The 25,603-nt window shown below is 46.5% G+C and overlaps 1 protein-coding gene across 1 annotated transcript in view; it reads left to right on the forward strand.

Moving 5' to 3' along the window:
* The window catches only part of Blimp-1 (PR domain zinc finger protein 1), a 180,294-nt gene that overhangs the window by 47,471 nt on the left and 107,220 nt on the right, over window positions 1-25,603 (forward strand). The window contains exon 3 of the mRNA XM_071599657.1: window positions 1,790-1,846. The gene's annotated coding sequence lies outside the window, so the exon portion shown is untranslated. The remainder of the gene's footprint in view (window positions 1-1,789; window positions 1,847-25,603) is intronic.

The following is a 25,603-nucleotide window of genomic DNA, read 5'->3' on the forward strand; positions in this document are numbered from 1 at the left end:
GGTACCAGGTCTTCCTGGGAAACCATAACTGGCACAGGGAAAGAAACTGGCCCCCCTACCCTGATGTGTGAATTTCACACGCCGTATATGGCTTAGTACTGGGTGAAATCTACCATCACCTACTAAACCGACCTTCGGGTTGATTACTGTGTTTATGGTTTATGGTTAAATTAGGTTTCGTCATTTATTTACTTACTATTTATTAAGGATTTAGCAAATATGCCTATTATTCTCATGATTGAATCAGAAATCGATTGTTAAAATGTATCAAGAGCATCAGTGAACAGAAGTTTAAAAGCCTTTTTCGTCAATTGTACTCCAAGGTACACTAGATTGTTATTGACATTATTTTATGAGAAAAATGTATGGAAATGATCATGATTTAGTGACAGTGCTGTTCTCTTATCCTTCGCCGTCAACTAGCCCATTATTCCTTAGACCTGAGTTTTATTCCGACGAAAAGCGATGGCGTATCCTTGGAAAAATTCAGTCTTATTGATGGGTTGGCAATAGTAGTGGCAGGGAAAAAAACCACCGTGATGCCTGCATCGCCTGTGTCCCGGCCACGGGCCATTCTCACGGCAGCGGCTCAAAATCCTTCCCTTTAATTCAGCGGGCATGACAGCTCCACTTCATCCAAAGCTTTTCGATCGATATTAAATTTTCCCAGGACGACGAACTTTGGTCCAAATCTAGTTTTTCGAAATGACGAGAGGGAGGAGATGAGCGAGAAAAGGCAGTCAGTGGTGGGAGGCGGAAAAGTAAACATTTTTCCTCGTCACAAAAACGTGTGGTAATCGTGGGGAAAATTTCCTCACTGGCACATTACCATCCCTTCTTCTCCCTTTAGCGTTAAATCATATGAGATGACTGATTTCCCCTTGCGGTGTCTTTAGTCGTCAAGTCAGAACCGTAAATAAACTAGCCAGAGTGTGCATAGTGATGTTGGACGTCAAATCAACGTTCGAATTCAACATTTACAATCTTAGATAGTAGTTGATTGGCACGATATGTTTGAAACTTTAGAGTTGCCACCTGTCTGTTGCATTTCAATGTAGAGGCATGAGGTGTTCGAACTGCAAATTCAAAAAAAAAAACAAAGTATTTCTCTAGATCACAATATTTTATGGGAAATGTTTGCATTTATTCAAGCTGTCTTTGTCATAGGTTAAAACTTATTTCGTGAAATTTAGTCGCAGACTTCCACTTCTGAATGCAAAACAACAAAAGGGATTTCTAATTTTTATTCAGAATTTAATGGAGAAGAAATTATAAACGCACGATAATTTTAACATTTCTATTGCGGAAAAAGTAATTCCGTGAGCATGTGGCATAGACTTTAAATTTTTTAAGCATCATGCAGTACTCTATTGTGGGGAAATAAAAAAAAATTGCAATGTTCTCCGGGATGAAAAATCATAAGTTGCTGCTCACAGAATCTCCTTTTTCCTCCCCGCTTAGTTGACGGGACAATTATTCCCTTGCTGATTGAAAAAGCGATTGTGCGAGGGGCGTGTTCATGCCGACTCACGTAAAATAAAAGATTTTTTGCTCATTCCCCTCACCCTTATAATACTATCCTCCTTGATACCTCTCCTACACTTTCTCCCTCGCCTCACTTCCCCCTTCTCTTTCCCTCTCTTCTCTCTCCGTCCCATTTAACCTTCCTTCACGCATTCCCCCGCGAAGAACTTATGATCACAACACTCGAGCCATGGCATGTATGTTATTTCTTTATTCTACGTTCTTGCTGGTCGCTCAACGTTTCTCTCCTCTTCTCCTCCCGCAGGGATATGTACGCCGAGTGGAATGACGGCGCAGAGGCTGAGTAGGAGAAGGGATTCAGGTGAGTGTACTCTCTGCTAAATACATAGAGATGCGTGCAGCGTCCAAAATCTCCCGGAAGGGCACCTCAGGGAGCGTCGGACGTGGTTGGCGGGACGGCACCGCCGGGACGGCTGATAACTCGAGGAGGGTGTCGCGATCCCCGGGAGAGGAGCGGTCGGCTCATTTCCTCCTCCCTCCCTTCCGACTTGAGTTTAATCGCTACGTACGTCAACTTTATACTGTACATATATCACGAAAATAATTCGCGGAAATGATCTTTTGGAACGTTATTATCAATACGATCCCGAGGTCCTTATTACAGGAACGTGCATCCCTGTATTTTATTAGGTCTTCGTTTGAGTAGAAAATATATATATATTCAGAGGTTGAAATATCTCCTCCCTCGTACTTTCAGAATATTTTTAAGTGTATTCCGAAGCAGATGGGCTTGAATCCCTCTCTTAAGAGGAAACGCCGTATATAATTAATCACCGACAGCTTTGGGCATTAATCCGTTTTGAAATTACGTCAATTCCAAATGTTTTACATTTTTGATTGTGTGATTAAAATACGAATTATTAAACGTTCAGTTTTCTCACATTTAAAAAGATTATCAGTTTAAAAATTTTATCATCGGCATCGTTTGTTTTCAATTGATATTTTTCTTTCGGTACTATCGAGTACACGGGTGCAAGTTGTGGGAATGCACTGTGATAATTAAAAGCTGGATTGCAGAGAAAATTCTCCCACATTTTTTTGTAGGGAATAAAATCGATTATAAGAAGAAAAGTGAAATGAATCGGAATCAATAACCAATCAAATTTTAAAAAAAGTTATCTTGCGTTATATTTTGTCAAATTTTCCTAAAAATTTCGCGAAAAAAAGAATGATTCCGTTTTCAGAACCTGGCCACCGGATGGAATCCCGAAGTGCTCTAACCGCGGCTTAGAGATCTGATGTCGAGGTTTATTCCGTAAAATGCGATTTGCACAGAATCCCGCCCCGTGTGAGTGGGTGGGGCGGGGGGTGAAGCAGAGGTTGGGATGGGTCCATTTACCTCGTCCCACGAAGTATTTCGAATCATTCTAAGCGACGCGCCTTCTCATTAGCATCCCCGCGCCCACTCTTTTAATACCCCCGCATGTTTCCTCACCTCCGCGGCGCGCCAAAAGAGACAGGGAGTCAGTCATCCCTCCTCCACCTGTCTCTTTCACCTCCCTTCCCTCCCTCGCATTGCAGAATGGCAGTGACTCCGTGGGCGTCCGAAAGGTGGAAAGTAGATCATTAGGGTGGTGCTCAAGGGAGGGATTCCGACAATACCTCTGCAGCAACATGTGGATGGCTGGCCGTTTCCGTTGCGAAAAATCGATTTATAATAACGATGCGCCCTTCAAAACCGTTTCATCTGATTTGATCTGAAGTAGGAACATTCGCTTAGGAAACTGAGGTGAATTATATGTTTGAATAAGGTGACTTTTCAAATCTCTAACTTCATTAAAATGAAACTTTTAAATTTAGACCATTCACAATATTGTCACGACTCAAAACACAATTTTTTGGTAAACGAATTAATGATTTAATGGTTTTTTCCAATCATAGAAATATAATTTTATGGTATAATTTTTAAAGAAAACCTTCGTGCACACACTAGAATACTGTATTTGAGTAGAATATTTTTGTGATAATTGAAATGAAAAATTGACATCCCTTGTTATTTTATTTATTTCCATCGCTTAATAGCATTTATTTTTATGTGAATCAATATTAAAACAATTTATCTGATGAAATAGCCCCGTGTATTTTTTAAATTAATTAAAATATTTTCAGAGTTAATTTTTAATGTCATTCCCTACAGGCTGTTTCGTATCTTATGGCGTTATATCACGTCCACGTCCTGGCGACATACCCTCGCGTCCCGCGGTTTCACTCCCTCTTTCCAGATCCCTGGCGTTCGGTTCTGCAGAAAAGGGCAGAGTCCCCGCGGTGACAACTTAAGCCATTATCCGAGAAGAAGAAAAAAAAATCCCAAGTCGTCTTGGTGACGTTTAGAGTAGCGTCATCACATCCCTCGCCCTTTATCCGTCGCTACCCTTAAATGCAGAGCCGGGAAAGAGCAAAGAATATTTCTATCACTCCGCCGGCTGCCGTTTGCTTTTTGCTCGCAACTCCATCTCCCTCCCATCTCTCACCCTCACTCGGATCATTCGCTTTCCTAGGCGTCGAGAGAGACGAGATCTCCGCTTCATCCATTTATCACAATAGACCGGGGAGGCTTATGGCCTCTCAATCACCACTGCGGAGAATGAATGCTGCACTCGTTTCCTTCATTTTTTTTAATCTCTTATCCATCACTCTCTCGCCGTTCGCCATTCACTTCCATGTACGATCCTTTTTTTCGCAAAGGAGGAATATTGATAACCCTAGGTTTAATCGTTCTCCCTTTAACCTTCAGCTGATAAACCGAAAAAGGTTTTGCCTACTTAGTGTACACGCAGCATTCCCACTTTGCCGTATTCATAAATTTAGTCCATCTATAACAAGCGCAAATAGACGATGAAAACAGTTTAAACCCATGTTTACTTGAATTCTCAAGCGTAGACAAAAATTATTATTAATGTTCCAGCAAGTAATATTTTTCAGAATTGTCCCGTGTGCTCAATGTATAAAACCAACGCATTTTAAAGTTATGTACATTTTCAGGGCAGAACGTAACAATAAATTTGCAGTTCGGTAAACTTTCTGAAAAAAACCTTCATCCCTTTCTTTTCAATAATATAACTTGTTATTGGAAGCTAAAACGCATTTCAAAAACGAATGTAAAATTGATTTGTGAATACATATCCGCGGAGAATTAAACACAAAACTATAATATTTCTGGTTCCTTTCTAATTTCACCTGTAGATATAATGCCGAGACCGATTTTACGGGAGCGAGGAAAAATACACTCGAGGAAAGACATTTCAGCTTTAAAGAGATGAAATAAAGGATCAAAAATTAATCTTCATACCCTATTGACATTGCGGGCAAAATGGTACATCGCTGGAGAAATATTTAGATATGCTTAAAAAAATAATCGTTGCCCATGATAAACTTATGGAAATATTTTCGTTTCATGTCTACTTTTTCGGAGGAGTAGAAATAATTTCACGAGCAAAAACTAAGAGTCACAAATGTCAGCGTGGAGGTTTTTTTTAAACATTATTTGCCTTTCCAGTGAAGGACTTACAGCAAGGTTAATGCGGAAGTGTTTGCGTAAATAGCCCGTGTGTTTGAAATGAAAGGATCGAAGGAATATCCCTTCTATCCTCTCCTCCGGCCTTCCTACCGCTTGCCCCCCCCCCCCAACCCAACCAACTCTCCCGCGATAACGATCCCTCTGAATTTCTTTCTCATCGAGCTGGGCTCGATTTAACATCCTCGTCACCAAAGATCCTCTCGTCACCAATAAAACTTGGCAAACGACGAGCACGCACCCCTGAAATTTAAGAGCCCGCGGATGACGGATGCCTCGTCGGCTGTGCATAATCCTTGCGTTCGCCCCTCGTCACACAAAACGCGGTACGATCGAATATTTAAAAAATCGCGGAGGAAAAAAGAAGACGATGAAGGATGGGAGGAGAGGTTAAGTGGGGGTGGGGGATGTTCGGCTGTCCACATCCTCCCCATTTTTCGGCGCGCGTCACGACAAATCACGTCCGAGTGCGGGAGGGGGGCAACTATTTAACCGTCGACCACGCATTAATTCCCGTACCGGGATCTCGGGAAAGACCGTGCATTTTCCGTTTCCCGGGATGGAGAAGCGAGAGAAAAAAAGAAGAACGACCCGCGTCTTTCACTTTTTCCACTTCCATCCCCTCCTCCCCTCACCCCATCGAAATCCTCCCGACAATGTTCTGGAGCCAAGTTGTGGCGCGAGAAGGGGGAGGGCGATGTGTGTGGAGAGAGGGTTTGGTGGTGGGGGTTGGGCGGTGGTTGTGAGGGGAATGGGGGCAGGGTGGTGGTGTTTCGAAGGGATGAAAGAGGGCCGTTAAGGGGGAGGAGGAGGATCGCAGTGGCGTACGAAGAGAGAACGACTCCCCTCTCTCTTGGAAGGAGGGGACGGGGAGAAACGTGGGTGTGGAAGGCGGTGGTGGGGGGGAAGCAGAGACGGGGGCATTGCCCTCGGAGAGTGGGCGGGCGTGGCCGGGTAGAGGGTTGAAGTCGCATGGGGGTTGCGTCGAGGGGGTTGATGTTGAAGGGTGTGGGTCTCGGGGCGCGGGGAGGCATGGGGAAGGGGAACGCTCGCTGATGGGGGTAGTTTCCAGTGTGGGGAATTGTTTATCTACGGTGGTTGGGGGAGGTGGAGAGCGAGGGTTCACGGGGTGGAGTCGCCGGGGGTCGAGGATGGGTTTGAGAGGGTGGAATGGACCCGGATAGCTTTCCGCGAGGTGGTTCTCTGTCCTCTATGTTGTGGGAGGAGAGCGAGAGTAAGTTGCAGGTGTGTGGGAAATGGGAGTTTCCCTCTCGATTCCAAGGGGAGGAGTAATTTCTGGAAGACTAGATACGCATTTTATTTTATTTTTTTTAAGCGAAAGAAAATAATGAGTGGAGAGGAAATGTGCAAAAGTTTTCGGGTTTGGGTTTAATTTTTTCATTGGAATTTTCAATCCTTATTACGCTCCACCCTGCTCTTCTAAATCCACCCCTTTACTTTTCCTGCTCACTCGTGCGAATATATATTTTTGTCCTCAATTACCCCCTTTCCTTCACCCACGGGAGCGGTGAAGGGGGTGGATTTCGGTGCTTTGGGGGGGGGGGGGCAATTGCGTCGCAAACGGGTTGATTTTTTTCAGGTACCGTTGGCTGGGAATTGGGCGCTTGGAGGGGGGATGGGGGCTGAGTGATGAAAGGGAGATGTGTGTGCGTTTGTCGCAGTGAGCAGGGAAGCCTTCCATTCTGGCCGATGCCGGGAAAAGTGAGAGGTGGCATCAAAACGGGGGCCGATTTTTGGGGTAGGTCATGTTTATGTTTATTGCTTTCTGTTGGAAAGGGAAAAATAGTCCATCGACACGATGGCTTAATCGCAGTGAAACATTCACAACGAGGGTTCCGTAAGACGGCACCCTGTACCGTGCTTATTTGCTGCTCACTCATAAAGCGTGCCCTCGCAACGTGCAAACTAATGTCCCCTTAATCATTAAGAAAGTCGTAACTTCGTGCTTTGTCCTAGGTTTCCTCAACATTGACCTCAAGGTAGGATAATTTCAAGATATAAATACTAATCGCCACGTGAAACATTAGTAAACGAGTACTCGAGTGATTATACCCTGTACAACATTCGGTCAACTCCCTAATAGTTATCTTCGGTTACCGACTTGGAAAAATAAGCATTACTCTCACCATTTAATCTTGTAAGTTACGTTTGGGATTAATATTTCAGTCCTTTATCTTTATTTTATGAATTTGATTGAAAAGTATCCAGCAAAGCAGTTCAGCTTAATCTAATATGAAAATATTTTTGATACACAATGGTCTTTGTTAAGAAAGAGGTTATATAAAATTTAAAAGATTGTAAGGTTTTAATACCGACAATATTCATCCTTCCAATTGATCGTAAGAAAAGCGAATATACATCTACAATTTTACTGTGGAAAAGAATTCTAGGAGAAGGATTTAACGAGATAGTAATCGGGAGCAATTCTATTGAAGAATAATCACGTGCCTCGTGTCATTTAAAAGGGAATTTCGAAAATGGCTCTCAGCCGAGATATCAAGGATAATCTGAAAACGACCCTGGAAATCCTTGCGTATCCACTAAACTATAGTCCTTCACCGATAAAGGCGAATGGATTAATTATTAACGCATTATTAACATATGATAGTTTGTAAAGCGGATAAGTCGCACCCTCTCGGAACACCTCCTTGTGACCTTGGTGATTTCTTATTCTTAGTCCCACGAAGGGAGCGGACCCCGTCGGAACGCTATTTATAGATCCGTGTGGAACCGAAGAAAGGGGAAGTGAGTCTGATTTTCCTTGTCGCGGCATGAGTTTCAATTGAATAGCCTGGGAGACTAGCAAAAAAAAGAAATTTCCCTAACACATCACTAGGAGATATTTACTGAAGCAAATCTAATTAGTGCGAAATTAATTCACTTTGTGTTCATCTTTTATACATGACTCCCCTCCTTCTCCTCCGTCAAAGGTGAAAGAAAAATAAATATTCCTCGACCTTGTATTAATCAAATGATTCCCGTGTTTCAATTTAAACTACCATATCCCTATCATATCGTCTGTTGAGCAATTTCATGCCTCCTAACTCCCCGATCAAATTGTACGCTTTCAAACATAAATGTTGTCGACGCTGTGAATCCTGTTTCTCGGGAAAATTCCGCTCCTTTCTTTCGATTTTCCACCGTGAACCTTCGTGAACAAGGAATGTGGGATGGGTGGAAATGAAATTACACAAAATCCGGAACGTATACGGGACTCATCGACGATCACGATGGAAGTGAAACTCGAGTAATAAACAGTAAAATAATAATAACACACATACACTCCCATGTGCGGTCCGTTTGTCTTTCATATGCTGCCTCCCGCGAGACCAGTGTAATTGGTATTTCTGACCCCTCAATTTGCGCTATCCATCGAGAAACATATACCCGCCCGCTGCCCATTGCCGTTGCGTAAACTTAACACACCAAAATGTTCGGGAGGTCAATGACCTTCCCCGTCTCCCTCCTCTCTCTCGCTCTCCCTCGCCTCCCTCTCCTCTCGCGTAACGATTGGATCCCATGGAGTTTCCGTGCCCCACGTCGACGCGATTAAAAATTGACTAGAAGGTTCGGCGAAGGGGATGAGAGAGGAAAAAAGGGTTGAGGAGGGTTTTTCGAGGATATGGAGAGAATTAGTTTTTTTTATTTTGGGTGCACGGGCCGATAGAGCGGTGGGTTGGAGGTAAAAACCTCGATTCGCTCCGCATTCACCCTTCCAATTCGTCTAAAGAATGAACATCACGACGCAAAATGACGCACGCTCCGAGGTGGAACGTTTTTTTTCCCCTGCTGATATATGCGTGCTAGAATATTTTTTTTCTTCCATTTCCCCATTATCTTTTCCGTGTCACATCATCGCCGCCCAAGTGAGAGCGAGCGAAGGAAGTATTTTTGAGATATTGAGGGAAAGGAAGGGCAATCGAGAGTGAGGATCTTCGATTAGAGAGTGAGAGGAGGGTTGTTCGCAAACGGGCGGGGCGGGGACGGAGAAAGGTTTCTCCCGGGGGAGGATAGCGGTGGGGTGAGCGGGGGTAGGGAGCATCCCTTCCCAACGAGATGGGGAGGGCGTTGCGGGTGCCATGGTTACCGGAAGGAGCGTCGGGGGCGGATGAGGAGCAAGGGGACGGCGGTACAGGATATATGGCGAGGCGTTGATAATGCGCGGAGTGGATACGAGGCTGGTAAGACTCCAAGAGTGGAGCGAAGGTGAAGGATTGGGAAGGGGGGTAGAGGTGGGTGTGGGGTAGCCTGGGGTGGGTGCGATGGGGGGCTTCTGAAGGGTTTTCGGGAACGTAAGAGAGAGGGGGGACAGGGAAACGGGAGGAGGGGGAGAGGGAAGGTTTTGAAGTGCGTACAGAGGGCGGAACGTCGGTGTGGGGTGGATTGGGGCAGGGGTTAAGGGAGAGAGAGAGGGTTTCAGGGGTGGGGAGGGGGTGAGGAAACTAAAGGGACGGGGATTGATGGAAAGCCGTGCACTCACGCTCACGCACGCACTCGTGCACAGAGGCGGTGTGCGTGAGTTGCAGTCCCTCTCCGTCTGTCACGACGGCTTGGAAACGCAACCCTTCAACCCCTTCTCCAGCCACTCCTCACCCTTCCCCCCGCCCTCCCACCCAGCCTTCGAGCCCCGGCCATTGACATCATTGACCGGGCAAGGCATCTACACATCGGTTTCCCATCCGCACAGAAAATGAGAAAAGGTCCATCCGTACATAATTCACGACCGATGAGGATTAATCGTATCAATAACTTCACAAACAATTAAAAACGGACGCCGTGTTAATTGAATTCCGTCCTCGGGAGAAAGTGTGGTCGTGCGGCGGGGCGGTGGGAGGGGTGTGAGTAGAGTTTCTTGAACGATGGGGTCGCGCATTAAAGAGGTGGATTCGCTCGGGGAGTGAAGACATTAAGGGTGAATGCGTGCGTATAAATCGAGGGAAGTCAACACGAAAATTGTGACGATGGTTATAATTATATTGTGGTTTCAAAAAAATAATGCGTCTAGCCCCAATTTTATCAACTCTAATCTGTTGATTCATGGGGGGTGCCCTTTTAGTTTGTGGCGGAACGTAAAAATTGAAAACTCACCCCCCCCCCGTCATTCCATTAATACCCAGCCGCTTTGCATCCCTACAAATACGCCACTATCTCTTCCTCGGCGCCTCTCCTCTCCAACCCCCGCTGTCCCCCCTCCCTCTTCGTGAGCATCCCTCCCCTCCTTACCCTGCCGTGTGTTCAGTGACACTACTTTCACTTTCTTCCGCTGGCGACGCTCCGGTCGAAGCCCTCTAGTGAGCCACCTCCACCCTCCACGCCCCCCTTACGAAACCCCTCCAACCACCCTCCTCTCTCCCCTTCCCACCCTCCCCTCGAATCCCTCCGGAGGCCCACCCCCCCTTCCCTCCCTCTCTCTCTGTCTCTCCCCCATCCCCGTTTTCGTCTTTCCCCCAAACCTCGCCGCCACCCCCCACCCCCCCGCCACGCCCTCCCGTCGCCCCCCACACACCGATTCCGCCCAACGCCGCAAACCCTCTCTCTCTGCATCCCCCCCTCTCCGCAATCCTGCCCCCACCCCACACACAGTCCTCCCTCTCTCCCCCCACCACCTTCCTCTGGCGGTCCCCGACCTACCTCCCGCTCTCAGTCCATGTGCTATCACGACTCTGAGTTTCTCGTGCGAGGGTGTGTAGAATTCGTGAACGCGAGTGTTGTTTTCTCGTGATGTTCGGTCCCGGAGCGAGTGCTTCGTACACCACGGGGCCCGTGACTCTCCGGTAGTGGTGACTGGTGTCCTCGTTGGTCCCTCAATCGTTTGGAGATCAAGGTGGTGCAAAGTAGGGGGGGGTAGGTCGGGTATTAGGGGGGGTGACAGTCTGTCTCCCTCCCCGAAGATGAAGGACGAGTGGTAGGGACCCCTCAAGGAGAGGAGGAAGGCGTATGCCTTCCCCCAAAAAACCAATTGTTTTGCTACGCCTCCGGAAGGTCTCTCTCTCCGGAGAGGGAGGGGTGGTGACACGAGGTTGTTGTTGCTACATCAGTGCGCGTCGTAACGTGGAAAGACACCTCCTGTCTTCTTTCCGTCCGGCTGTCCATCCTCGTGTCCGGCACGCTGACGTCGTCCCGACCGCGTGGGCCTCGCGCGCACGATTTCCCACTCCTCGCCTCGCCCAGGACCTCGGACAACCCAAAAAGAGGTATGTACGCCCGAGATCCGGGGGTGTCATTCGTGTATCCATGGTCCTCAAGGGTTGCCACGTTACGCGGGTCAGGATTTCTGTCTTATTGGGCATTGGGAGAGTCAAGGATCCCGCTAGCCCAAATCTATGGCACGCGACCTCGGCCAAGACGTTGACCCTTGCGTAAGGGACGCGTCGTTCGACGCGCGTAAGGAGATAAATAAAAATGACCCCCGGCGTCCTTCCTCGCCTCCCTCCTCTCGCGTAATCCCTCGACATTCATGCGTAGCGCCCCTTCCCCCCCCCCCCAGTAGTAGTAATTGCACGACCACACGCTCGTCTATGTTTTAATGACTCTCCTCCCCTCCTCCCGCAGTCGTTCACTTTCCCGCCCCTTTCGGCTGCGTGAGTGACTTTACTACGACGTGAAGCCACGCGCACGGTTCCCGCGATTGTGTGCACACGCGGACATACACTCGCATACACACACACACACACGAGCGCGCTCAGGGCGAACTTTCCCGCACTCTCCCTTACCATTATATTGCCCGCGCGCCTTGACCCTTACGGTGCATGAACTCCGCTATAAGCGCGGAGAGAGACACGTGGTCTTAGTGCATTAACCCCGCGGTGGTAGTCGGGCGGGCGCCGCCGCTCTGGTCGCTCGCTGCGCCACCACGTTGTTTGTTGTGTTGTCGGTGCTGGCTCGTTCCCCCTACATACTGCCCTCCCCTACCTCCGGCACAACCCTCCAAACGAAGCGTTTTATGCGGCCGAGTCGGAGCATACCTCTCGCGCCCTCTTTCCCGATTCCTCCTCTCACCCGTAAAAATATATCCACGCATCTCTACGCGGCGCTTCTAAAATGTAGGTTCGCCCGGCGCATGTGTACGCACACGCCTTCCCCCACCCCCTTCGTGTTTAGAATTCCACAGCGTCGGCTATGTTGTCATGTTTTTCTTATGTCCGGACACAAGTTCGAGCGGAGGGAGGAATTTCTCACGTGTTTTCCTCACCCTTCCTCCTTTAAGAATTCGGCAGGAATGGAATCACTCTCCCATCAAATCCTTCCCTTTCTCTCCACTCGTATTTTTTTTATATTGTTCCTATGGACTCGCGACAGTGTTTTTCTCGTCCGACTTGATTCTTTGAGAGCCTTTATTTTTTTCCCCACACTCTGTGTGTGTGTTTTTTTATGATAGTCCTCCCCGATTCTTCCCCCCCCTCCCAACCCCTTTCTATCCTATATATACCCGCCTCCCCAACTCACTTTGTGGGTTTCATCTGTCAGCAGCGTCCTGCGTATGTATTCCGACGATTAATTACCTCGTCCTTTCCACCCCAATCCCGTAGCAGGGGTTGAGGAAAAATGCGGGAGGGAAATAGTGGTATAACGAAAAATGTATAATTTTTACCCGCGTGGGATCTGGGTGTTGTGTCCCATTGCTATTTTTTTCCTCTCCCTTCGTTTTCCCTGGTATGGAAAGGGAAAACGCAAGCGAGTTTGTGGGGAGGGTGATCGAACCCCGGTCCTCCCCCAGGCGATGACGAACCCTCACCAGACCACCTACCCTCTTTCCAGCACCCCATCCCTCCACACTCCCCTCTGGCGAGGCAACCCCTTCGCATTGTCAGAACCGGCGTCCCGATCTCCTCTCTTTCTCGTTTGTGTGTGTGTGTGTTGTGTATAAACACACTGTGTGCACGAATATCCTCCCAACTATCGTGACATTGTGCTTTCGAGGGCATTACGCCGTTCGTTTTTACCTCTGTGCGTTTAGGTGCATCATCCATCGCTTCGGGACGGCTTTATTTTGCTCGGGAAAAAAAATTTTGATTCGCGGAAAAAAATTATCTACGCGCGTACCCGAACCAAGGATTCTTGTGGCTTGCTTTACCCTCAACCCTTCCTCCTTCCTTTTGAGTCATACGCACTTCTGCTACCTCTCTCACCCCTTTCCCACACACCCCCTCACTTCTCACACGCGCCCTTCCCTCCCTCTCCCCCCCCCCCCATCCAACCTACCCCTTTCATCCCTTTTAATCCCTTTCAGTGATGGCAGTGTGTAGGGAGGCCGTGGAGGGAGGGTATGGGGCGGGCGAGCGAGGGGAAGGGTGCGGAGAGACAGAGGGAGTTTCGCATGCGTAGTGCAGTTGGCGTAGGTCGTTGAACCGACGTCGGATGCTTCCCTCCCTCCACCGCGGCCAGACGCCTTCCCTTCTCCCCCGCCCTCTCCTCCTCCGCTCTCCCACCCCCCTTTGTACCTTCCGTCCCGTGCTCCCCCTCCCCCTATCTCTCTCTCACGCCCACTCCCCCTTTGCCAGTGCCCGCCTCTCCTTTTCGGACACCACAAGGGGGAAGAAGCACCAAAAAAGTAGTGAGGAGGAGGAATGGGGGGGGGGGGTGAGGTGAGACGGCGTTATGGTGTTCGGGGAAAAGGAAGGAAATAAGGGAAAGGAGAAAGGGATTTTGGGAGACGGGCGAGGACGTTGTGCGCCGCCGTCGGAGATATAAAAAGAGCACACACACTTACGTTGCGAATGTACGTACGTAACACGTCTAGTACTACGCGCGCAAGAAGGAAAAGTTGGAATGGGGGGAGGTGGAGGGTGTACTCAAGGCCTTCTATGGTTTCGCTCAATCTTTCCCCCCAAAAATGTTCGTAAATTTCTATCCCTTATTTTTTTTAATTCCACCATTCGGTGGGGTGCATAAAAAGTAGCAGGGGGCTCTTTCTACCCATAACTCTGCCCCCTCCCTCTCATCCTACCCCCAAAATCATAACCCTGTCCGGACACCAATTCACTCGCAGACTTTTTCATATTCACCTCTCTTCTGCATCTTACTTGTGGGGTAAGGGAGGAATTTCTCTCTCTCTCTCTCTCTCTCTCTCACTTGTGTGGGGTTTGTGGGTGAGGGGCGTGTGGTTGATTGTGTGGGAGAGGGGTGAATGAGTTGAGAGGAATAAATTCACACAAAGTGAAAGAAGTTTTCTTCCTCCATCGTTCCTTAACCTTTCTCCTCATTCCACCCAAAAACCGGCAGGATCCGCCCACCCCCGAAAACCCTTTTCTCTCCCCCGAACTTCCCAACTCCCAAACCCCCGAAAATGCCCGACCTCCCGCCCACCCCCCCGCCCACCCCCCCGCCTCTCTCACCCACCTCTTCCTACCCTTTCCTCCCCCCCCCCGTTACCGTCCCCATGGGTTCCTCCCTACCACCCCCTCCCCCCCGCGCACCGTCTAGACGCAGGCTAACCCGTACTCAAGGCTTTTTCGATCTCCCTTTCACTTTTATCTGCCACCCCTTCCTCCTCGACTCCGCTCTCCGGAGAAAGGAGGGAAAGACCCTGAGGAATGGCAGGAGGGGAATAGGAGCGAGTATAGCCCTAGATGAAGGGACATAAGGTTAGGGGGAAGGGTTTTTAGGGAAAGAGAAAGGGTTTCATTCAATTTCTCGTGTATTTACGAGTCGCGGAATCCCAGGAGCAATGAACCGTCTCACCAGAGAGTTATTATTATTTTTTTCCTTGAAAATACATGTCGGGGACGTTCCAGGGGTGTCAGCAAACTCAATGCTGTCAGGCCAATAATGCCACGAAGGATTTAATCGCTCGCTTGACTTAGGGTTGGTTGCGTTTTTGTTCAAAAAACAAGGGAACACTTCGCAGAAAAAAAAGAAGGGAAAAAAGGAATTTTTCCTCACCACGAGTCATCTCGCTCCGCGGGATAATGGGAGCGGTTCCCCGAAAGGTTTGAAACGATTAAGGGCATTTGCGATCACGAACGAAGAGCGTTGAAGCGACGTTGTCTCGAGAAAAATTTTCTCGTGCGCCGACCCAAGTAGGAGTCCCTTTACAATTTTACCCTCCAGTCGCTCTTATTCTATTTTTTCTATTATTAATATTATTCCGAGATAACGCTCCTTTTGCAAAGCTCGCTCCCAAGCGGTCTCGGTTTCAGGGTTGTCCAACCCTCATTTCCGTCGCGGGATGGGGTTCGTGTTCCGTTCCTCTCATTTTTGTCTTTTTTATTTATTTATTCGGCGTCCTAAGGCTCCCCTCTTTCGGAGCCACCACCCCTCCACCGAACTCTGCCCCCTCCCCTCCACCCCCGAAACCAACCCCTTCCCCGGCTGAGAGCATGGGCGGGAGGGGGTGAGAAAAACAACGAGCCAGCCGTGGCCAAAAATCCCGCCGAAAATGTGCGTGCGAGACTCCGGCCGCGGCGATATTATTCGCTTAAATGTATTCCCGTCTGTCTGGCCACGATTGTGTGCGTGTGTGTGTGTGTGTGGTTGGTTAGATGGAGAGAAGGGAGGATAGGGGGGAGGGGGAAAGGGAGAGTGCGAGTTAGTGCGTTTGGCTTGCCTTGGGGGTGGGCGGTGGGGTGGGAGGGGCAATGGGGGGGGTTAGAGGGAGGGGAGGAGTACGACGGCTGGCGTCGGAGGGTGGCTCGGAGTCAGGGGAAGGGCCTGGCGGGCGAAGCTGTGGCAGGGCATTGACCCGACGTTCACTCGGCTCTACGCCGCTCCCTTCGATTTTCGAACCCCAGAGCAGTAACCCCGAAGAATCCCCTCTCCCCACATAACAACTCTCTCTCCCTTCTTTCTTTATTCTCACCCATTCTGCTATACTTGCACGTATGTATACATATAAATGTACGCATTATAATGTGCACAAGTACATATTCTTGAACATTTTATACAGATATGTGAGCACATACCTACCTAACTTTGTTTTCCCTCTCTTCGAGAAACATTACAACTCTTGAAAAATCTTCTTTTCTTCCATATTAACGTTGCTTGCCGCCAAATTTTCGTCCGTGTCATTTCAAACGCCTATTCTCGTGGTCGCCTCCGGTATTCATCCTTCTCTTTGTGCCTTCGAAACAGGGGACGAAACTGTCAATTCCCTCGGGCTAAATTTATTGCTCCGTTGCGACGGATACATCGTTTATTTACCCATTTATGAGGCAATATTTTGGGTATGCTTGAATTTAAAGGACGAATTTTAAGGTTCCGTGCTCCGATTTCCTTGATACGAGTGGCCGTGGCACATTAGACGTGTATTGCCTTAGCCTTGTAGGTCGTTAAATTCTTCGCTGCCCTTCAGGGCAAGGTCTGAAAATCAAACGAGGGTCAAATAGGATTCCATCACCGCTTCGATTTTTAAACTAGGATTCTTTCAGTTTTGTGCCTCTGTGACAATATTTGCTTAGTTAAACGGTGGTAGTATTGTGCATGAAGTGGTTGGGAAATATGTTACAGATAAAGAAGATATGATCTTTAAATTAGTAAAGTGCTTTTTTTTCAAATGTCAGTCTTATTTTTTGATACTTATATAGAAAGGTTCAATGCATGATATGTTTTCGCCTGCGGTAGGATTTCCACGCGTTTTGTTCCTGAAAGTTATTAAAGTTGTAATGAATCATGAAGAAAATTGTGTTCATTCTGCCGTAACTTTCGTTCTCATTTTCGCCCGAGGAAAGTCATTGGCTTTCTCCTCCGCGCCCTCTATCTCTCCCCTATTTCATACCCCTCTCTCCCTCTTTTCTCTCTAAATATATCCACCTCCATTCCTCCCGTACGCCCCTTCAATCCTTCGCTCTCTCCAGTCCGTTCCTTCGCCTCCTGGCCTATCTCAACCCAAAGACATGCACCCTATCACCCGCATCACATCCCCGCGTTCCCCCCGTCCACCATACCACGTTTCCCTTTCAACACATCCTCGTCTCATTCTGAACTGTTTGAGGCAGCACTCGGGGACTCTTCTTCTGCATGAGCTGTGCGACATCGAAGTGTCTACCTCGATGTGGGGTTACATTAAGTATGCGATGTTGTGTTACGATGAAATTTTGGATTTAAATTATTTTACTTTAAATACCGATAAGGGACTCGTCATTTATGTAGTAGACTTTACTTTTATTGTACATACTGCGTGTACCTAAGCTATATACAGCTATGTACCTGTATGTGTGTGTGTGTATATATATATATATATATATATATATATATATATATATATATATAATATGATATCGTCAAAGTAACACGGAAGTGTGACATAACAAACTTGGACCGCAACAAACAATATAAGAACACATAAAAAGATCACTCACACGTTATTTCTTGATAATTTTGACGAAATTCAGCTCCGTCTTCATCAGAAGAAATAGAAGTTTTATATATTGGACCCTCACATTGTAGATTGTGTGTGCATATGTATATATATGTTTATAAATATATATATATATACCTATGCACACACAATCTTTGATGTGAGAGTCCTTTTTAAGTGATATCTATTTTATTAGTGTTCTATTGTACCTTCCAAATGTTGTGTATATAATATATATATATATATATATATATATATATATATATATACATACATACATATATGCATATATAAGCATATTTTTACATACATATATATGTATTTATACGTATACTCTGCGTTTTATAGTTTTTCGAGAGACTATACTAAATGGTATACCATTATTAGGCGTGGTGGTGAGAGAGGGCTTAATCAAAATTTAGTAAGTGTAAAAATCACCAAATTCATTTTGTGAATGCAATCGTGACCTTGCACATTTAATTTTGTTCTATTAAAAAATATTTAATGCCGTAATATATTATTTAAATGGGACTTTTAACTGTTCAAGCACGAGCGTCTCGAAGTCCTATTCTTTTCCTGCCCCCATTTTTTTTCCGACGCGTTCCTTGCCCTCACCCTCCCACTCTCTCTCTCTCTCCCCTTCTTCTTCTTCCCTCCGCTTTTGTCTCATCTCCCCTCACCTCACGCCTCCCCCCCTTCTCTCTCTCCCTCTCTCTCGTCTCCTGTTTGTATACAGAGTGAGAAGCGGAGAGGGAGAGAGAGAGAGAGAGAGAGAGGAGGCTCACGCCAAAGCACTAAGGGGAGAGAGTGCGGGAGCAATGAACGGGGACGTCCACATCTTCGTGATCCCCTCGAAAAAACCGAGCCCCGTCCACCCCCGAAAGTGAGCTCCGCTCGAGCGAACCCTATACCAGGCCTGCATCTCCCCTCCCCGTCACCCCATCCTACGCCCCACACCACTCCTCACTAGTGTTTTTCGGCAGAGGGTGAAAGTCTCCGCGAATTTCGTTTTTACGAACGGGATCGAGGCATGCGTGGGCGCCAGGCGCTTCGATTTTTTCCCTCTCCCTCTCTCTGTCACACGAACTAGCGATGCGGGCATCTAATGGCCATGCTGACTGGGGCAACGTCCCTTCCATGGGAGTGCCACTACCCCGTCGACAGAACTATTGGCCCCCCACCATCCCCGCGCGGAGGTTAATTCTTGCCTCCGCATCTGGTTTCATCCAGCTTTAAATTTAATCCCCCGCGTGTCCCTTTAAACTATTCGGTGATGCTCGCGTTTTTTCCACCTTTTCCCTCTTGCTTCAGCGGCCGATCTACTCAGCAGCGGTCAATCCTCCGCTGTGCTCCATCTGCTCACTGTTCCTCCATCTCAACCGGGATGCGGAGAAATCTATTTCCTCTACCTAGGATTCAAATGGCTGATTATGTTCAATCCAACATCATTATTGGAATGAAAATGATATCGGAGCGAGTTTAAATTATCTGCATAAACGTCTCCTGAAAATGATTGCCCTTTTCCAGCGATTGGTTCTAATGGACTGCCGGAAGTGATTTATTGCGGGCAAAATTATCGCAGCTCATGTTGTGATACTCGTCCCCACACAAAGTAGGTCCGAGTAGGAATATATGTTGACACATTTTCAACGGAAATCCGCAGTTTTAATTTAATTTTCATGAATTATCTTCAGACTCTCTTGATTCCCTCCAACTCTCATTTGTGTTTTGTAATGAGCTTGTATTTTATCGACAAAACTTCCTAGTTGCAAATTTATCGTTCCTTAGAAAAAAAACTGACGTATTACGGAAACTTTTGTCGGAAGACATTTTTGGACTCAGCTACGTTGAAGCCTGGCGCAATCTTGTCTCTCAGTTCATTAGTATTTATGTTAGAAATTTTGACTCCCTTATTTCCGGATGGACTTCATTAAATTGTGACGAATCGCTAACGTTTGATGTATAGGATGGGTAGCCGAAACACTCAAAAATAATCCATTCAAAGAGAGTATGCTATACGCATCAGAGATCGGAATGTTCTCGGGTCGCAAGGAGCGACAAGTTTGCGGGCTAGCCTCCAATCGACTATTTATAGCCCTCGGAGCTCTGCCCTCCTTTCTCCAACTGGGCATTTCCATCTCTCTCTATCGCTCTCCCCACCCCACCTCCCCACATCGAAGTCCTACCCAACCTCAATATTTTTATACGATTGTGAGAGGAAACAAATTAACTTCGTACGTTTCCTATTTTTCAGTCTGCACTAAACAAATTCGCATGTAAATAACTTGCCAAAAATAAAAATTGCGAGAACGAGAAGTAAAATCCGTTTGTGAATTCGCGGCTTCATGCGCGTGCAGATTTTAATTAAAGCTGCCCCGGGTGATGGAAAGAGGGAATATGTTCCCTCCCGGACCTTTTATAATTTTGCCCGACGTGTTTATTTTTTTTCGGCTCTCCCGAGTGCTTTCGAGCGCCGAAGGACATCCAGTTGTTTTTATTTCGTCAAACATTGGCCGCAGAGTCAGGTGACGCCGTCGGCAATCCCTTCCTTGTGTATACCCACAAACATACATCCCTTCCGGATGGTGGCTCGAGAAACGCCGCGCGGTTCACGGCTCAAAACTGGAATCGAAGCCGCTAATGCATTATCAGCCAAGTCGAATCAAGTGACGTCCAAAGTGCCTCAGCCCGTGCATGTTTAAAGGTTACTTTTGACGGAAGTGGGGAAAGGGGAAATCGAGCGATATTCAGTGCAAAAATTAGAAACCATGAAGCCGACGAGGATGTGTCGTGATCATGGCTGAAGGCGACCGAGGTGTCGGGGTTGGTAAAGAGGTGAGTGTTGAACTCAAGCTCAGGGTCACGGACCACCGAGGCGACCGGCGTCCTCTCGGCCACGCGTCAGCAAGGTCGCCGTTTGACTTTCCGGAGTTGGTTCAGTTTGGGACGGTCGCGTTTACCGCCTGGGTGAGGTCGACGAAAAACGTTTTGATTTTCGCGAGGGCGGAGACGCGTTTCCCTTTCGACGTCTTTTCTCTCTTCCCGAGGTCTAGAGAAAAATGAATAAAAACTATAATAAAACCGAGAATCGCGTCATCGCGGGGTGAAGGTATGTCAGCGGGGCACATCCCCCTCCGCCTCTCCGAGGTTCGTCTGCCGCCCTGTGACGCGACCGGGGCGGGCATTTACGAGGATGCGAAGCTGCGCCTCGCCGAGGTCTAGATAGGGAAAGTGATCTCTCCCTCACACTCTGCCTCCCCTCAAAAACACCCCTTCCCTCCTCACCCCTTGCGAGCCCCCATCCCCTTCCGTCCTCGCTTTGCACCCTCACCCCAACCCCCTCAGCTCCACGCCGAGGGAGGGGTGGCTCCACTCGAACAGGGGTTACTGCACCGGGAATACTTCCTTTTCTTCCCTCCAGAGGGATTGCGCAACAGCATAACGCACCGAAGGCGGACGTAATTTTAAAATCACGAGAATGGAAGTATTTCATTTTTAATAAGCCTCACGAACGTTAAGTCTCTACGACTTTAATGTTCGTGAGCCCCCAAGTGCTGAATGAGTACTGTGAAGGTGCTTTGTTTTTGCGGGATGGAGAATCGTGCTTCATTTAGTTCCCTCTCCGAAATTAATCCTTACGATTAAAATCTGCATGGTCACACATGCGCATTGCCTATGTTACTGTTGTATGATTCGTAGCTAATAGTAATGCGCGATTTTACTCGCAATAAATTATATTTCTACCTAGGTTTCGACTTGAGCAAATTTCATCTTTAGGTTTTCGAAATATATTTTAGTAACAGTGGTATTGCGCATTATTATTTGCTACAAGGCGATTATGTTCACCGTTTACAACGCTACCCCTGAATCCACAAAATTCATTAGTGAGTGCTGTACAACAGTTAATTTACTGCTGCAACAGTGCGGTCTACTCTGGACCAAGTGTTTTGCCATAAAGTTAAAGGATTCTTTTATTTCCTTTAATGGACATTACTTTTAGCTTCATATTTTTGTGATGTGAGAGTATGTATACGAGTAGGTACTCTGATTTACCAAAACATTCCGCGCTTCAACATGATTGATGAATACCCATCTAGAACATTATTTAGCACAATATTCACTAATTTGACTTATCATTATCTTTACTAAACATAAATATTTAAATCGCTTTCGTGTTCTTCATTAATTGATTGTGCCCGTTGAAAAGATGGAACTTGGAAATTATTTTGTTAAAAAACATAAATTGGCAAATTGCTGTAATTTGGGAAGAAAAAAATATGTATATACATACATAGATACATAATTATATACATACATACATATATATATATATATATATATATATATATATATATATATATATATATATATATATATATATATATATAGAATAATGGAGAATAATTATAAAAAATTGTGTTATTTTGTTTTTACATTTTATATAATTACTTTTTACCCTGGAACTTATTTTAAAACATTCCTCTCGGTGAAAAAGGCAATGTTAAATAATTCGTATTTTAATTTTCCCGAACTACCGTACAACATATTATTGAAAATGAATTTAGCTTTGGAAAATAGTTGTAATTGAGAATAAAAGCCGTGGACCGGGAAGCATTTTATTAGGGCTCCATTAATAATTTAATTATTAACTTACAAATTTGCCACCAATGGTCCCCCGAGTGAAATATTAAAGATCTTCCTCTCAACTTGGCCAATGACAATTATCGTAACTTTGCTCCCCAGGAGTGTGGCTAATGTATCGGGATCTCTAGGGTGTGTTTTAAACGCTCTTCGGCGCAGTTTTTTTCAAAACGGAAAGGGAAAGCCGTAGCGGGAGTAGCTGCTTCTACGCCGAGGGCAATGGCTGGGCGAAGGTCACCACTCCAACCTCCCCCCAAAGCCGTTGGGCGTTCGGGAAAAATGCGTCTCCATCCTAATTTCTCCTCCTCTTCTTTTCCCTTTCCCTCGGACCTTCCGTGCCCTTCCCCTTCTGCCCACCCGCCAAAACCCACCACCGACTTACCCCTCCAACCCCCTCCAACCCACCCCCCCCCCCAACCTGCCAACCCACACGAATATAACACCCGACTCGTTTTCGACGGTGACCGTTGCCATGCCAACCAGAACCAGCCGAAAACCGTCCGCGGCGCGGTGGTGGGTGGGTTGCAGGAGGGGTTTTAGGGCCAGGGGGGGGGTCGGAGGGTGGGCGCGGTTGCGACGAAAGGGGTTGGGAAGGTGGGGGAGGGGGTGGCGGAGAGAAGTCTCTCATCGATTGCGAAATTTCAGAGATTTGAGCTCCGCCCGCCGTTAACCGCTTTCTCTCTCCTCCCCCAACCCTCTCCCACTTCCCTCCTCCCTTTTCCCACCGACTCACCCAACCCCTCGCTCCTTCACCACCCTCGCACCGGAAACCCCCTTTTTTTCAAACCCCTTCTCCAGGCCCTCCATCTTCCTACTCCCCCTAACCTTCCCTAACCCCTTTGCCATTGGCCCCACCCGTTCCCTTATCTTCCATCCCTTATGTATATTCGCGTGGTCTGGAGTGCGACAAGTGGGCGGAGGGTCGGGAAGGGTAGAAGGGGTGGGGGTGTTGGAGGCATATGCGCTAGCCACTTCGTCCCTTTCCACGCACCACCCCTCGGTTCCCGCCCAAAAACGTTTCCTTGGCCGTGCCGAAAATTTATATTTACAGTCCCTTGTCACCGAAGTTACTTTTCGGCTCTAATTGTTTTGTCTGCCTTGAGCTTCGTAATTACTAATAATGACCGTAGATAGAGTCACTGATATATATATTTTTAAATATATGTATCTCCGCAAGCAACATGGAGCAAAAGAGACGCTATAAAGAAGGAATATAAATCTCTTTTAGTCTAGTCTAGCCAGTGGCCAAAAACTTTAATATGATGTGGATTTGTTTGAAAAATTAGCTTAATTACAATGAGGCTACACTTTTCCCATTTAAAAAATTAATAATATTAGTTGTTCCGAAGTAAATTTGATTTTGAGTGCCAAAATATAATTTATTGATTGTAAATTTTTAATGATAAGAGCAAGGATGTTTTCACTATTGTTCTTATTTGGTGCGTCTTAATTAATTTCCGAAACACCAAATTTTGCTCGGCATATTGAATTCTAAAGCCTGCATTATTAAGAAGTTCCTATGTGCCATCGACATATTCGTGTTCAATTGGTGATATATTTTTGGTGATCATTAAAAATATATTAGGTATTGAAATTGGTTCGTGCTTTAATCGTATCTTGATTATCAATAAATTAGTATCAAAGCAGAAATTCCATTGTCGAAATTTTATTTGCTTTAGTAATTAATCAGATTACAACCCTGTCTATGGATGATTTCACGTGGGAATAGAAATGGATGAGTCGGCGTTCCTAGATAAAGACAGGTATATCACCTTAAGAGCCACCATAAGAAGGGAAAAAAATTTAAAAGCACAAACTTGTCATTACCGTACTAAGTAATAGGGCCCAAACTTGAGGAATTGTTTTTTTTTCATTAAGTCGACCTTTCAGATTAGGAAAGTGAAGGCACGGAATCTGTTTTCTTCCCACTGAGACGGTTGCGTGCTTAAGTTGAGCCGAGCAGTTGGCAGGTTCTCATAAATGGCAAGCCGGCAGAAGCAGAGCATTCCTGTAAACGTATAAAGAGTAAAAATTCAAGCGTTTCTTCGATAGATAAACAAAATATAACTGAAGCGTCATTGATTTAGGCGTGCTGATGTTTCTAATTATTTAAACCCGAGAACTATGCACTTATTGATTTATTTCCATTTTCGCTTATTTTCTTATAATCGATTAATTATCATAGAATTCACGTTTTTTTTCGTTGGACTATTTTGCCATACTTGTTCAATATAAGCGTATGAAAGATTTGTAAGCTCTCTTGGTAATTTAATTACCAAAAGGTATGAATATTGTTCCTCATAAATAGTGGTTTCTCTCTCTATCTTCCAGATTAAATCGCGCGATTTTTTAGTTGAATGCCCAGACATTTGTTCTGCTTTAATATCAATAAATTGACGTGAGAGAGACGATTATGTTCCATGTGAATCTCCACAAAATTCACGGGTCAGCGCAACGATTTATGCGATATCGCTACTGGATGCCCTTAGGTTTAAAAATACTGGTGATATTCTACGGGTTAAGGGTGGGAAAATAATGGTAATGTTCGCTTTTAGCGAGTAATAAAAAGGTCGCAATTCGTTGAGGCGTGTAGTGATCATCCCTTTCGTCGCTTTCGCTTTTTCCGCGATGCACTGCATCCCCTGCCAAACTCCCGTTGAGTCAGGCACGGGAGGGTTTGCGGATGTAAACGACGCTCCTCTCGGGCAAGCGGAGGGGAAGGGGGTCGGGGGCAACTCTCGCGTGTAGTCGTGTCCTGCCAAAGGAACCCCGTCCACTCTCCGCCCCTTCTCATTTGTATCCTTCCTTTTAAAACTCTTCACGTGCCTAATTTTTTTTTCCTTTTACCCATTCCCTTTCGTCTCCCCCGACCCCAATCCGCAACCCCTCCCGACTCTCCCCTCGCCCTCCAGCCCCCTCCCTCTCCATCCTCTCGTCCCAAAGGCCGACGATCTCGAAGTTTCGGTTTGGGGCTGGTCAGGTTCATTCCCCCCTTTCTCTTGCGGAAGGAACATTGCGGGTCTATAACCGTCTTTATATATATATATATATATATATATATATATATATATATATATATATATATATATATATATATATATATATATATATATATTATTTATACATGTATATAGTATATCTCGGTATATATATATATTTATTTATCACGTGATATCACCGCCTCCGTTAAACTTCTCCACCCCCCCCCCCCCCGTCGTCCCATTTGAATCCCCTCGACCCCATCCTCTAACACCAGCCATCATCCCTCCTCTCCCCACGACCAAAATACGGTCTTCTCACCCTTATCCACTTCCTCCGTATCCATTTCCTTCTCCCCCCCTCCCCCATCTCCTCATCTCTCAATTCTATCCACCCCACCCCGCACTCCACTTGAAATATTGGCCCAATCGCCACGAATTTATTTTCGCTCTCCGACTCTTTTTTTCTTTTTCCTTCTTGTCCTCTGTCTCTCTCTCTTTCCCCTCCCCCCTCCCATCCGCTTCCTCCCTCTCCTCCCCAGACGTCGGGTTGATGCCTCGACATCCATCAGACGTCCTTCCGACTTGCGGAACCGCACGGATGGGCGT

Source organism: Hetaerina americana, unplaced genomic scaffold (genome assembly GCF_022747635.1).
Source record: "Hetaerina americana unplaced genomic scaffold, ioHetAmer1.1.p SCAF_11, whole genome shotgun sequence".
Lineage (NCBI taxonomy): Eukaryota > Metazoa > Arthropoda > Insecta > Odonata > Calopterygidae > Hetaerina > Hetaerina americana.